The sequence below is a fragment of the Anser brachyrhynchus genome (genome assembly GCF_964034855.1).
Source record: "Anser brachyrhynchus genome assembly, contig: SCAFFOLD_92, whole genome shotgun sequence".
Classification (NCBI taxonomy): Eukaryota; Metazoa; Chordata; class Aves; order Anseriformes; family Anatidae; genus Anser; species Anser brachyrhynchus.
The window spans coordinates 64,809-77,393 of record NW_027663549.1 but is presented as its reverse complement, the minus strand read 5'-3'; the positions used below and the strand labels follow the sequence as shown (position 1 = coordinate 77,393).

At 47.2% G+C, this 12,585-nt stretch overlaps 1 long non-coding RNA gene across 1 annotated transcript in view; it reads right to left on the bottom strand.

Annotated features, from left to right (window-relative positions):
- Positions 1-11,796, bottom strand: part of LOC308187287 — a 218,913-nt gene extending 207,117 nt beyond the window's left edge. Inside the window, exon 1 of the long non-coding RNA XR_013944581.1 lies at positions 10,503-11,796. This is a non-coding gene — a long non-coding RNA (uncharacterized lncRNA). The remainder of the gene's footprint in view (positions 1-10,502) is intronic.
- Between the last annotated feature and the right edge of the window lie 789 nt (positions 11,797-12,585).

Sequence of the window (12,585 nt, the reverse complement as noted above, 5' to 3'; positions counted from 1 at the left end):
CCTGTAAATATTACCCCGAAGTGGGCTTTTGCTCATGTTTGGTGTAGGGTAAACCAAGTGAGTAGTGGGAATCAGTGAGTAAATCCTGCTAGAATGGCAAAGACGGCGCCTATGGATAGGACGTAGTGGAAGTGGGCAACTACGTAGTACGTGTCGTGCAGGGCGATGTCTAGGGAAGAGTTTGCAAGAACGATTCCTGTTAATCCTCCGATGGTAAATAGGAAGATAAATCCTAGAGCTCATAGTATTGGGGGGGTCTCATTTGATTGTTCCTCCGTGCAGGGTGGCTAGTCAGCTAAATACTTTGATTCCGGTAGGGATGGCAATGATTATAGTGGCTGATGTAAAGTAGGCTCGGGTATCAACGTCTATTCCTACTGTAAACATGTGGTGAGCTCAGACGATGAATCCTAGGAAGCCGATGGATAGTATGGCTCAGACTATTCCCATGTAGCCGAAGGGCTCCTTTTTGCCTGAGTAGTACGTGACTACGTGTGAGATGATTCCGAACCCCGGTAGGATCAGAATATAGACTTCTGGGTGTCCGAAGAATCAGAATAGGTGTTGGTACAGGATTGGGTCTCCTCCTCCAGCGGGGTCGAAGAATGTGGTGTTTAGGTTTCGATCAGTTAGTAATATTGTAATACCGGCGGCGAGTACGGGGAGTGATAGAAGGAGTAGGATGGCGGTAATTAGTACGGATCAGACAAATAGTGGGGTTTGGTATTGTGAGAGTGCGGGGGGTTTTATGTTGATGGCTGTGGTGATAAAGTTGATGGCCCCAAGGATGGAGGAGATACCGGCTAAGTGGAGTGAGAAGATAGCCAGGTCTACTGAAGCTCCGGCGTGGGCAAGGTCACCTGCTAGGGGAGGGTAGACAGTTCAGCCTGTGCCGGCGCCAGCTTCTACAGTGGATGAGGCTAGTAGGAGGAGGAATGATGGGGGGAGGAGTCAAAAGCTTATGTTGTTTATTCGCGGGAATGCTATGTCGGGGGCACCGATTATGAGGGGGACTAATCAGTTGCCGAATCCTCCGATCATGATGGGTATGACTATAAAGAAGCTTATTACAAAGGCGTGAGCGGTAACGATTACATTGTAAATTTGGTCGTCGCCTAGGAGAGTTCCTGGTTGTCCTAGTTCTGCGCGGATTAATAGGCTGAGTGCGGTGCCGACTATTCCTGCTCATGCCCCGAAGATGAGGTACAGGGTGCCAATATCCTTATGGTTAGTGGAAAATAGTCATCGGTTGATGAAGGTGACGGGTAAGATGGCTGAGTGTTGAAGCGTTAGGCTGTAGTCCTTTTTAGAGAGGTTTAATTCCTCTTCTTATCGGCTCTGTAGTGAAATTCATGTTGAGTTGCAAGCTCATCGATGCGCACTAGGGTGCGTCAGGGTCTTTGTAGGCAGAAGCCAATTGGTTTAGGCATTTAGCTGTTAACTAGAGTTTTGTGGGATCGAAGCCCATCTGTCTAGGGAGGCTTTAGCTTAATTAAAGCGTCTGACTTGCATTCAGAAGATACAGGTTAATATTCTGTAAGTCTTAATGTGCAGAAACTAAGAGGGTTTAACTCTTATTTAAGGCTTTGAAGGCCTTCGGTTTGGGGTGTTATCCTAAGTTTCTAGACAATGGCATGTATTATTGGGGACAGGGGAAGTAAGAGGATTGATAGTGAGGCAAGGACCGCAGTAGGTGTGCTTGGGGCTTTGCTAGTGTATCATTGTTTTATGTGGTTAGAGGAGTTGGGGGGAAGGGTAATTGTTGAGTGGTATGCGAGGCGTAGGTAGAAGAAGAGGCTGAGCAGTGATAGCATGGCAATTGCCATGGCTGCTGGTGTTATTTCCTGTTTAGTTAGTTCTTGGATGATAAGTCACTTTGGTATAAAGCCTGTTAATGGGGGGAGGCCTGCTAGGGATAAAAGTACTAGTATTAGGGTGGCGTTTAGCACTGGGGTTTTTGTTCATGAGGTTGTGATCATGGATAGGTTAAGGGCTTTGATTTTGTTAAGGGCTAGGAATACGGCTGATGTTATGATTGTGTATAGGTAGAAGGTAAGTAAGGCCAATTTGGGGCTGTAAACTAGGATGATGGCGATTCAGCCTAAGTGGGAGATGGACGAGAAGGCTAGGATTTTGCGTGTTTGTGTTTGGTTCAGTCCTATTCAGCCTCCTAGTGCTGTTGAGGCTAGGGCCATGGCGGTGAGTAGAGCTGGGTCGAGGGATTTGGATGTTAGTAGGAGCAGGGTTAGTGGGGGGAATTTTATGAGGGTCGAGAGTAGCAGGGCTGTTATTAGTGGCGATCCTTGTAGTACTTCTGGGAATCAGAAGTGAAATGGCACTAGGCCCAGTTTAATAGCGATTGCTGCTGTCAGTAGTAGACAGGAGGTTGGGTGGTTTATTTGTGTGATGTCTCATTGGCCGGTGACTCAGGCATTGGTTATGCTAGAGAATAGGACCAGGGCGGAAGCAGCTGCTTGGGTTAGGAAGTATTTCGTTGCGGCTTCTACTGCTCGTGGGTGGTGGGATTTGGCAATTAGGGGAATGATGGCTAGTGCGTTGATCTCCAGTCCTGTCCAGGCCAGAACTCAGTGGTTGCTGGAAATTGTGATTGTGGTGCCCAAGATGAGGCTGAAGGTTATGATTGGGGTCGCGTAAGGGTTCATTAGTAGAGGAGGGGGTTAAACCATCATTTTCGGGGTATGGGCCCGATAGCTTGATTAGCTGACTCTACTAGAAAATAATATAAGGGAAGTATGGAGAATTTTGATTTCTCTTGTGTGGGTTCAATTCCTACTTTTCTAAGGTCAACAGGAAATGAGAGGGCTGTTATACCTCTATGTTCACTTTATCATAGTGACCCTTTGTAGTTCAGGCACATTTCCTTATGTAAGGAGGTAGGCCTGCATAGCAGATAGGTATGCTGATGTGTCAGAGGCACAGAGCTAGTGTGAGGGGTAGGAAGTTTTTTCATAGTAGGTGCATTAGTTGGTCATATCGGAATCGTGGGTATGAAGCTCGGACCCATAAGAAACCAGAAGATAGTAGGAGGACTTTTGTGGCTAGGATGACGGGGAATAGTTCTGTGGGTGGCCCTAGGGCGCTTGGGTTTAGGAATATGATGGCTGTAAGTGTATTTATTAGCATAATGTTCGCATATTCAGCTAGGAAGAATAAGGCGAAGGGTCCTGCGGCGTATTCAACGTTAAACCCTGAGACTAGCTCAGATTCACCCTCTGTGAGGTCAAAAGGAGCTCGGTTTGTCTCTGCTAGGGTGGATACGTATCATATTATTGCTAGGGGTCATGAGGAGAAAATGAAGTATAGAGGCTCCTGTGCGACGGCAAAGGAGCTGAGTGTGTAGCTTCCGCTTAGTATGATTATTGATAGCAGGATTATGGCCAGTGTCACTTCGTATGAAATGGTCTGTGCTACTGCCCGTAGGGCTCCAATTAGTGCGTATTTTGAGTTCGAGGCTCAGCCTGATCATAGGACTGAGTAGACGGCTAGGCTTGACATGGCTATTAGGAAGAGAACTCCGAGGTTTAGATCTGCTAGGGGAAATGGGAGTGGTAGTGGTGCTCAAGTGGTGAGGGCTAGGACAAGGGCTAGTATTGGTATCAGAATGAATAGAAGTGGGGAAGAGGTAGAGGGTCGGATGGGCTCTTTGGTAAATAGTTTCAGTCCGTCCGCAAATGGTTGAAGTAGGCCAAAAGGCCCGACAACGTTAGGGCCTTTGCGGGATTGTATGTAGCTTAGGATTTTCCGTTCTACTAGGGTTAGGAAGGCTACGGCAATCAGGATTGGGATGATGTATAGGAGGGATATAATGAGGCAGCTTAGTGTTGTTATTTGAATCATGGGTGAAGCTAGGGAGAGGATTTGAACCTCTGGGGAAAGGGCTTAAGCCTTCTGCACTTGCCGGGCTCTGCCACTCTAGCTGGTCCTTTTCTAGGATTGAAAGTGGTGGGGGAAGGCCCTCTTCACGGTTTAGTTGGTTTCACTGCTTAGAGCGGGGGGGGGGGCGTGCTTGTGGTATTGGCCCCACTTTCCCGGTCCTTTCGTACTGGGGAGAGTGTGTCATAGATAGAAACCGACCTGGATTGCTCCGGTCTGAACTCAGATCACGTAGGACTGTTAATCGTTGAACAAACGAACCCTTAATAGCGGCTGCACCATTAGGATGTCCTGATCCAACATCGAGGTCGTAAACCCCCCTGTCGATATGGGCTCTTGAGGGGGATTGCGCTGTTATCCCTGGGGTAGCTTGGTCCATTAATCAATTATATTGGGTCTGGTCACTGTTAGCACTTTGAGGGGTAGCTCTAGGTAAAGAGGTATGGTCTTGTTTTTGGAGGATTTGTTCTCCTCCAAGGTCGCCCCAACCGAAAAATATCGACCAGGCTCTGCGATGGTAGTGGCCCCAGTGGGGTTGATTGAGGATTCGCGGTGGTCGTTGATTTTTAAGTTCCACAGGGTCTTCTCGTCTTATGTTCACATCCCCGCTTTTGCACGGGGAGATCAATTTCACTGATTATCTGTGAGAGACAGTTAAGACCTCGTTTAGCCATTCATACAAGTCTCGATTTATGGGACAATTGATTGCGCTACCTTTGCACGGTTAGGATACCGCGGCCGTTAAACCTAAGTCACCGGGCAGGCATCACCTTCAATACTTGTTTAATTTGCTGAAGGCTATGTTTTTGGTAAACAGTCGGGCCTTATTAATTTGCCGAGTTCCTTTCACAGATTTTAATCGCTCTTATAGGCGCTCCTGAGTCGGGTTAACAGGGTTAGTTAATACGTGGTCTTGTAGGGGTTTTTGTATCTGTCTAGGTCTGTTAATAATGTTTCTATGTAAGCTTGCGCCGTTAGAGGGGTGTGGCCCTGAGTTACTTATTTTAGCATTAATTCTCCTATATTCATAGGTTGACCTGTTTGTGATAAGGGAATCATCTTATTTTGGTATTTTTAGGTGGTGGAGCTTTGACGCACTCTTTTTTGATGGCTGCTTTAGGGCCCACGGTAGGATCAGTAGTAAGAATTATCCGCTAGTCGAGGTTGTGTCCTTTTTTAATGGAGCTGTCCCTCCATTAAATAGCTCTTAATCATCTCATTAGGGTTCAGGATGTCCGGTAGGGAGGATTAAGGGGGAACTTAGATTCGTTTCACAGGTAACCAGCTATCACCCAGCTCGGTTGGCTTTTCACCTCTACTGACAAGTCATCCCACTCTTTTGCAACAGAGACGGGTTCGCTCTCTTTAACTGCTTGAAAGTAGCTCGCTTGGGTTTCGGGGGGGGCAAACTTTAGTTCACTTTGCTTGGTTGTTCTCGCTAAACCATGATGCAAAAGGTACAAGGGTTGATCTTTGCTGTCTGTCGCTTTGATTGTTTCACTGCTATTTCATCTTTCCCTTACGGTACTGGGGTCTCTATCGCGTCTAAGTGTCTTTTCTATCGCCTATACTAAGACTGTAAAATGCTTTAGTTTAATTAGTTTAGTAAATTCTTTAGTTTTGGTGTACTATTTGTGTGGTTGAGCTAGAGGGGGGGCTTCAAGACGATCCGGTCTAGTAGATATCTTTCAGGTGTAAGCTGAGTGCTTTGGTGTTATAGCTACGTCTTGATATTCTAAGTACACCTTCCGGTACACTTACCTTGTTACGACTTACCTCATCTTCAGCGTATTTATGGTATTAGTTATGTGGGATGTGGCTTTTGAGGAGGGTGACGGGCGGTATGTACGTGCCCCAGGGCCGGCTTAAAGTAGGCTCTATTGTCCCACTTTACTGCTAAATCTGCCTTCCAGAAGTGGTTTCACGCTTCTTTCCGTGTGCCCTATGAATGGGGAATGTAGCCCATTTCTTCCACTCCATAGGCTATACCTTGACCTGTCTTATTAGCGGGGTGCTATTGTGTCCACTGTTGTGCTCTCATTCGAGGTGGGCTGGCGACGGCGGTATGTAGGCTGTGTTGGCAAGGGGTGGTTGGGTTAATCGGGGATTATCGATTGTAGAACAGGCTCCTCTAGGTGGGTTTGGGGCACCGCCAAGTCCTTAGAGTTTTAAGCGTTTGTGCTCGTAGTTCTCTGGCGGATACTTCGGTAAAGTAAGTATCAAGATTTAGGGCCAGGCATAGTGGGGTATCTAATCCCAGTTTGGGCCCTGGCTTTCGTGGGTTTAAATCAGTCGTTAGTTCCTAAGATCATCTTAATGGTGTGTTTAGGTGCATCTTGGGCTTATGACAGCTCAGTTGCATTTTGATCTTAGTTAGCTAGGATAGGCATTTTACCACTCTTTACGCCGTGTCAATAGGACGGTTGATTTGGGTTTCTTGTATGACCGCGGTGGCTGGCACAAGATTTACCAACCCTTGAAGTTAGGCTGTTGCTATAACTAAGTCAAGTTTGCACTCATTGCTTAATGTTAATTACTGCTGAATACCCGTGGGGGCGTGGCTTAGCGAGGCGTCTTGGGCTACTACTTGGGTGTGCCTGATACCCGCTCCTCAAGGCCTGTATGGGGGTAGGTGGTCGAGGGCGTTTACACTGGGGCGCGGATACTTGCATGTATATATTTAGCAAAAACCAACCGTAAGGTTAGGACTAAGTCTTTTGTCCGCAGGCATGTTTTATGCCATCTTGGCAACTTCAGTGCCATGCTTTGTGTTAAGCTATGTGGACGGGGGTGTGGTTAGCTGATAGTTGAGTGGTGAGTGAGAGTGAAGTATATGAAATTATTGCTTGTGTTTACTATTTTTAGTACTGGAGTTTCTCTAATAAGTTTAAGTTATTTTGTATGTGTTTGTGTGTATATGTACATCGTTCCGATGATGTCATGGAAGGGATGATTAATGGAGTTTTAGAGGTAGTTTGCTGGGATTGGGCGATGAAGGTTTATGCTACATGGTGGTTAGCGAAAGTTTACTGGTTTAGTTTGTGAAGCGCAGGGGTTGCGCTTAATGATTTGTTGTTTTGTGCTATGTCCAACGAGCATTCATCCAATAGCCCCATTTAACCCGGAGGGTGGAGGTAACATTAACTGAATGTGGTCAAAGTGCATCAGTGTCAGGATGATTCCCCATATACGCCAACCGTCTCATCGAGGGACCCTTGAAATATAGGATAGGCCGTGAGGCAGGTGTGTCCAGGCTTAGATTGTGGGACCCCCGAGATCACTGGGAATAGCCACCTGTGAGGTAACCCCGGAAAAAATAAGAGGAACCAGAGGCGCCAAAAAGCTGGAACATGCCGCGATTACGCATTGAGAAGGTGAAAGTACTCACAGATGCCACTTTGAAGGGCAAGGAGGGGTGAGTGAACCCAATGGATGGCCCTGACCGAGGAACCAGAGGCGCAAAAATGTGAGGAGGGCGAGGGGTTTAGGGGGAACGTATGGGCCTGAAGCCAGTCATACCGGACATTATGTGCAACGGGTTGCTGATTTCACGTGAGGAGTACGATTAATAAATCCGTCTGATACGAACTGCATGAGATATGTGGTGGAGAGTTGTTGTTGGAGCATGTCCTGTGAGCATTCATTAAAATGGGGTCTTGTTATGCGCTTGAGTGGAGTTGTATTGGGTGTTGTGGGGTATGGTCCTAGAACATTCATGCCGGGTGGTTTGGTAGGAGTGTGTTTAAGGGTTTAATGGCCGTGTACATGTATGGGTTTAGCACCTGCTTATAAGATAGTCCGTATATAATGTATATTACTGGTACTATAGTATGTATGTATATGGGGTATATAAATTTATGCACGAATATGCATAACCAAATACCCCCGCCTCGGGGGGGGAGGGGGGGGGGGTTAAGCATAATGGCATAGATGGGGTAGAATTATTGGGGGCTTGCGGTTAGTTCCTGTAGTTGAGAACAATGGCGGCTTTTCGAGCCGCAGGCCTCGGGTAGTGTCCGGGCAGGAATAATGACTTATTTTATGTTTTTTTTAGGGATTTGCTTTGCGGTGGGTGTTTTGGGTGTGGCGTCGAATCCTTCGCCGTATTATGGGGTTGTTGGTTTGGTGTTAGCGTCTGTGGCGGGGTGCGGGTGGTTGCTGGGCCTTGGGGTTTCGTTCGTGGCTTTAGTGCTGTTTATGGTGTATTTGGGGGGTATGCTGGTGGTGTTTGTTTATTCAGTAGCTTTAGCAGCGGAGCCTTTCCCTGGGGCTTGGGGGGATTGACGGGTGATTGGATGTGCAGTAGCGTTTGTGGCAATTGTTTTTGGGGGGTTGGTGTTTGGGGGGTTTATGGGGGCTTGGAAGTTCGGGGTTTCTACTGTGAATAATGTTGGGGTGTTTGTTGTTCGGTCGGATTTTAGTGGAGTTTCCATGTTTTATTCACATGGGGCAGGGATGTTTTTAGTGGCGGGTTGGGGGCTGTTGTTGACTTTGTTTGTTGTATTGGAGCTTGTGCGGGGGTTGTCGCGGGGTGCTATTCGGGCGGTTTAGGGGTTAGGGTCAGAGAATAGTTTATTGAAAATGCCAGCTTTGGGAGCTGGAGATAAAGGTTTGAGTCCTTTTTTTCTGAGTTTGGGGTACTCTAAGAAGTGGTAAGTCTTCAATCTTTGGTTTACAAGACCAATGTTTTTATAAACTATTAGAGTATTTAGCAGTTGAGTATTTTGTTTTCTAGGGCGCTTGCGGCGGGGAGGAGAAATAGGAGGATAGTGAAGTAGGCGATTGAAGCGAGTTGGCCGATGATGATGAATGGGTGTTCGACGGGTTGGCTTCCTACTCATGTTAGGACGAGGAGGTCGGCGACTAGTACTCAGAATAGGAGCTGGGAGAGTGGTCGGAATGTTATTGCTCGTTGTTTTGATTTGTGCAGGAATGGGATTAGGAATAGGATCAGTACGGAGGCGGCCAGTGCTAATACGCCTCCTAGTTTATTTGGGATTGAACGTAGGATGGCGTAGGCGAATAGGAAGTATCATTCTGGCTTGATGTGTGGTGGGGTTACTAGCGGGTTTGCTGGGGTGAAGTTTTCTGGGTCTCCCAGGAGGTTAACCGCTCATGCTTCTTTCTTATGAGACGTTAGTAAACCAATTACATAGCCTTGTCAAGACTAAATCACAGGTAAAAATCCTGTACATCTCATGTGGCCAACCACTCCCAACTAGGATTCCAAGACGCCTCATCACCCATCATAGAAGAACTCGTTGAATTCCACGACCACGCCCTAATCGTTGCCCTAGCTATCTGCAGCCTAGTTCTCTACCTTTTAGCCCACATACTAACAGAAAAACTCTCGTCCAATGCTGTAGACGCCCAAGAAGTAGAGCTGATCTGGACAATCCTACCTGCTATCGTCCTGGTACTCCTCGCCCTCCCATCCCTACAAATCCTCTACATAATGGACGAAATCGATGAACCAGACCTCACCCTAAAAGCCATCGGCCACCAATGATACTGAAGCTACGAATACACAGACTTCAAAGACCTATCATTCGACTCCTACATAGTGCCCACCCCAGACTTACCCAACGGCCACTTCCGACTGCTAGAAGTTGACCACCGCGTAGTTATCCCAATAGAATCCCCCATCCGCGTGATCATTACTGCAGGAGACGTACTCCACTCCTGAGCAGTCCCAACGCTCGGAGTTAAAACAGACGCAATCCCAGGCCGACTAAACCAAACTTCATTCATTACCACCCGGCCTGGGATTTTTTACGGACAATGCTCAGAAATTTGCGGGGCTAATCACAGCTACATACCCATTGTAGTAGAATCAACCCCACTCCCACATTTCGAGGCCTGATCGTCCCTTCTATCATCATCCTAATCATTAAGAAGCTATGCAACAGCACTAGCCTTTTAAGCTAGCCAAAGAGGGACTTCCCCCTCCTTAATGATATGCCACAGCTTAACCCCGCACCATGATTTTCAATCATAATTATAACCTGATTAACCCTAGCACTCCTCATCCAACCAAAACTACTAGCCTTCACCACAACCAACCCCCCATCAAATAAGACCTCCCTCACTACCAAACCCACACCATGATCCTGACCATGAACCTAAGCTTCTTTGACCAATTTTCCAGCCCCAATCTATTCGGCATCCCCTTAATCCTACTATCCCTACTCTTCCCAGCCCTACTATTCCCGTCCCCAAACAACCGATGAATCAACAACCGCCTTTCTACTATCCAAACATGACTCCTTCACCTAATCACAAAACAACTAATAGTCCCACTCAACAAAAATGGCCACAAATGAGCCATAATATTTACATCCCTAATAATCATACTTCTTACAATCAACCTTCTAGGCCTCCTTCCATATACATTCACCCCAACCACCCAACTATCTATGAACATAGCCCTAGCCTTCCCACTGTGGCTCGCCACACTACTAACAGGCCTACGAAACCAACCATCAGCCTCTTTAGCCCACCTATTACCCGAAGGTACCCCTACACCCCTAATCCCCGCACTAATCCTGATCGAAACAACCAGCCTACTAATCCGCCCCCTAGCCCTCGGAGTCCGCCTTACAGCCAACCTTACAGCAGGACACTTACTCATCCAACTCGTCTCTACAGCCTCCATTGCATTAATACCCACCCTTCCTGCAGTATCCATCCTAACAATAATCATCCTACTACTCCTAACCATCCTAGAAGTAGCAGTAGCCATAATCCAGGCCTACGTCTTCGTGCTCCTTCTAAGCCTATACTTACAAGAAAACATCTAATGGCACACCAAGCACACTCATACCACATAGTTGACCCAAGCCCTTGACCAATCTTCGGGGCAGCCGCCGCCCTACTCACAACCTCAGGATTAATCATGTGATTCCACTACAACTCATCCATACTACTAACCCTAGGCCTCATCTCAATACTCCTAGTAATACTCCAATGATGACGAGACATTGTATGAGAAAGCACCTTCCAAGGCCATCACACTCCCACAGTCCAAAAAGGCCTACGATACGGCATAATCCTTTTCATCACATCCGAAGCATTCTTCTTCTTAGGGTTCTTCTGAGCGTTCTTCCACTCGAGCCTGGCCCCAACCCCAGAACTAGGAGGCCAATGACCCCCAACAGGAATTAAACCACTCAACCCGATAGAAGTCCCCCTACTAAACACAGCCATCCTACTAGCCTCAGGCGTTACCGTAACGTGAGCCCATCACAGCATCACAGAAGGAAACCGAAAACACGCCATCCACGCCCTAACCCTAACGATCCTCCTGGGATTCTACTTCACAGCCCTACAAGCAATAGAATACCACGAAGCCCCATTCTCAATCGCCGATAGCGTCTACGGATCTACCTTCTTCGTTGCCACTGGATTCCACGGACTCCACGTAATCATCGGATCCTCCTTCCTGACCGTCTGCCTCTTCCGACTGATCAAGTTCCACTTTACATCAGACCACCACTTCGGATTCGAGGCAGCAGCCTGATACTGACACTTCGTAGACGTCATCTGACTATTCCTCTACATAACCATCTACTGATGAGGATCTTGCTCTTCTAGTATATTAATTACAATTGACTTCCAATCTCTAGAATCTGGTATAAACCCAGAGGAGAGCAATGAACGCACTCATGTTCATATTCGCCCTATCATCAATCCTAAGCGCCGCCCTAACCGCATTAAACTTCTGACTCGCCCAAATAAACCCCGACTCAGAGAAACTCTCACCGTACGAATGTGGATTCGACCCACTTGGATCTGCTCGATTACCATTCTCAGTCCGATTCTTCCTCAGTAGCCATCCTGTTCGTCCTATTCGACCTAGAAATCGCCCTCCTACTCCCCCTGCCATGAGCCGTCCAACTCCAATCCCCCCTAATGACCCTCACCTGAACTGTAGTGATCCTCCTTCTCCTAACACTCGGACTGGCCTACGAGTGAATTCAAGGGGGCCTAGAATGAGCAGAATAACAGAAAGTTAGTCTAACCAAAAAGATAGCTGGTTTCGACCCAGCAGATTACAGCCAACCCTGTAACTTTCTTATGTCGCCCCTACATTTAAGCTTCTACTCAGCCTTCATTTTCAGCGGACTAGGACTAGCCTTCCACCGAACCCACCTAGTATCCGCCCTACTATGCCTTGAAAGCATAATATTATCGATATTCGTAGGCCTATCAATATGATCCATCGAAAACCAAGTCTCCTCATTCACCATGGTACCAATTCTCATGCTAACCTTCTCAGCGTGTGAGGCGGGCACAGGCCTGGCCATCCTAGTAGCCTCCACCCGCACACATGGCTCCGACCATCTACACAACCTAAACCTCCTGCAATGCTAAAAATCATCCTACCCACAATCATACTTCTTCCAACAGCCCTGCTGTCTCCACCAAAATTTCTATGGACTAACACCACCTTATACAGCCTCCTAATCGCTGCCCTAAGCCTACAGTGATTAATCCCAACCTACTACCCCTACAAATTTTTATCCAACTGAACAGGAATTGACCAAATCTCATCCCCCCTCCTAGTACTATCCTGCTGACTACTCCCACTCATAATCATAGCAAGCCAAAACCACCTGCAACAAGAACCCCTACAACGCAAACGAATCTTTATCTCAACCTTAGTCGCAGTCCAGCCATTCATCCTACTAG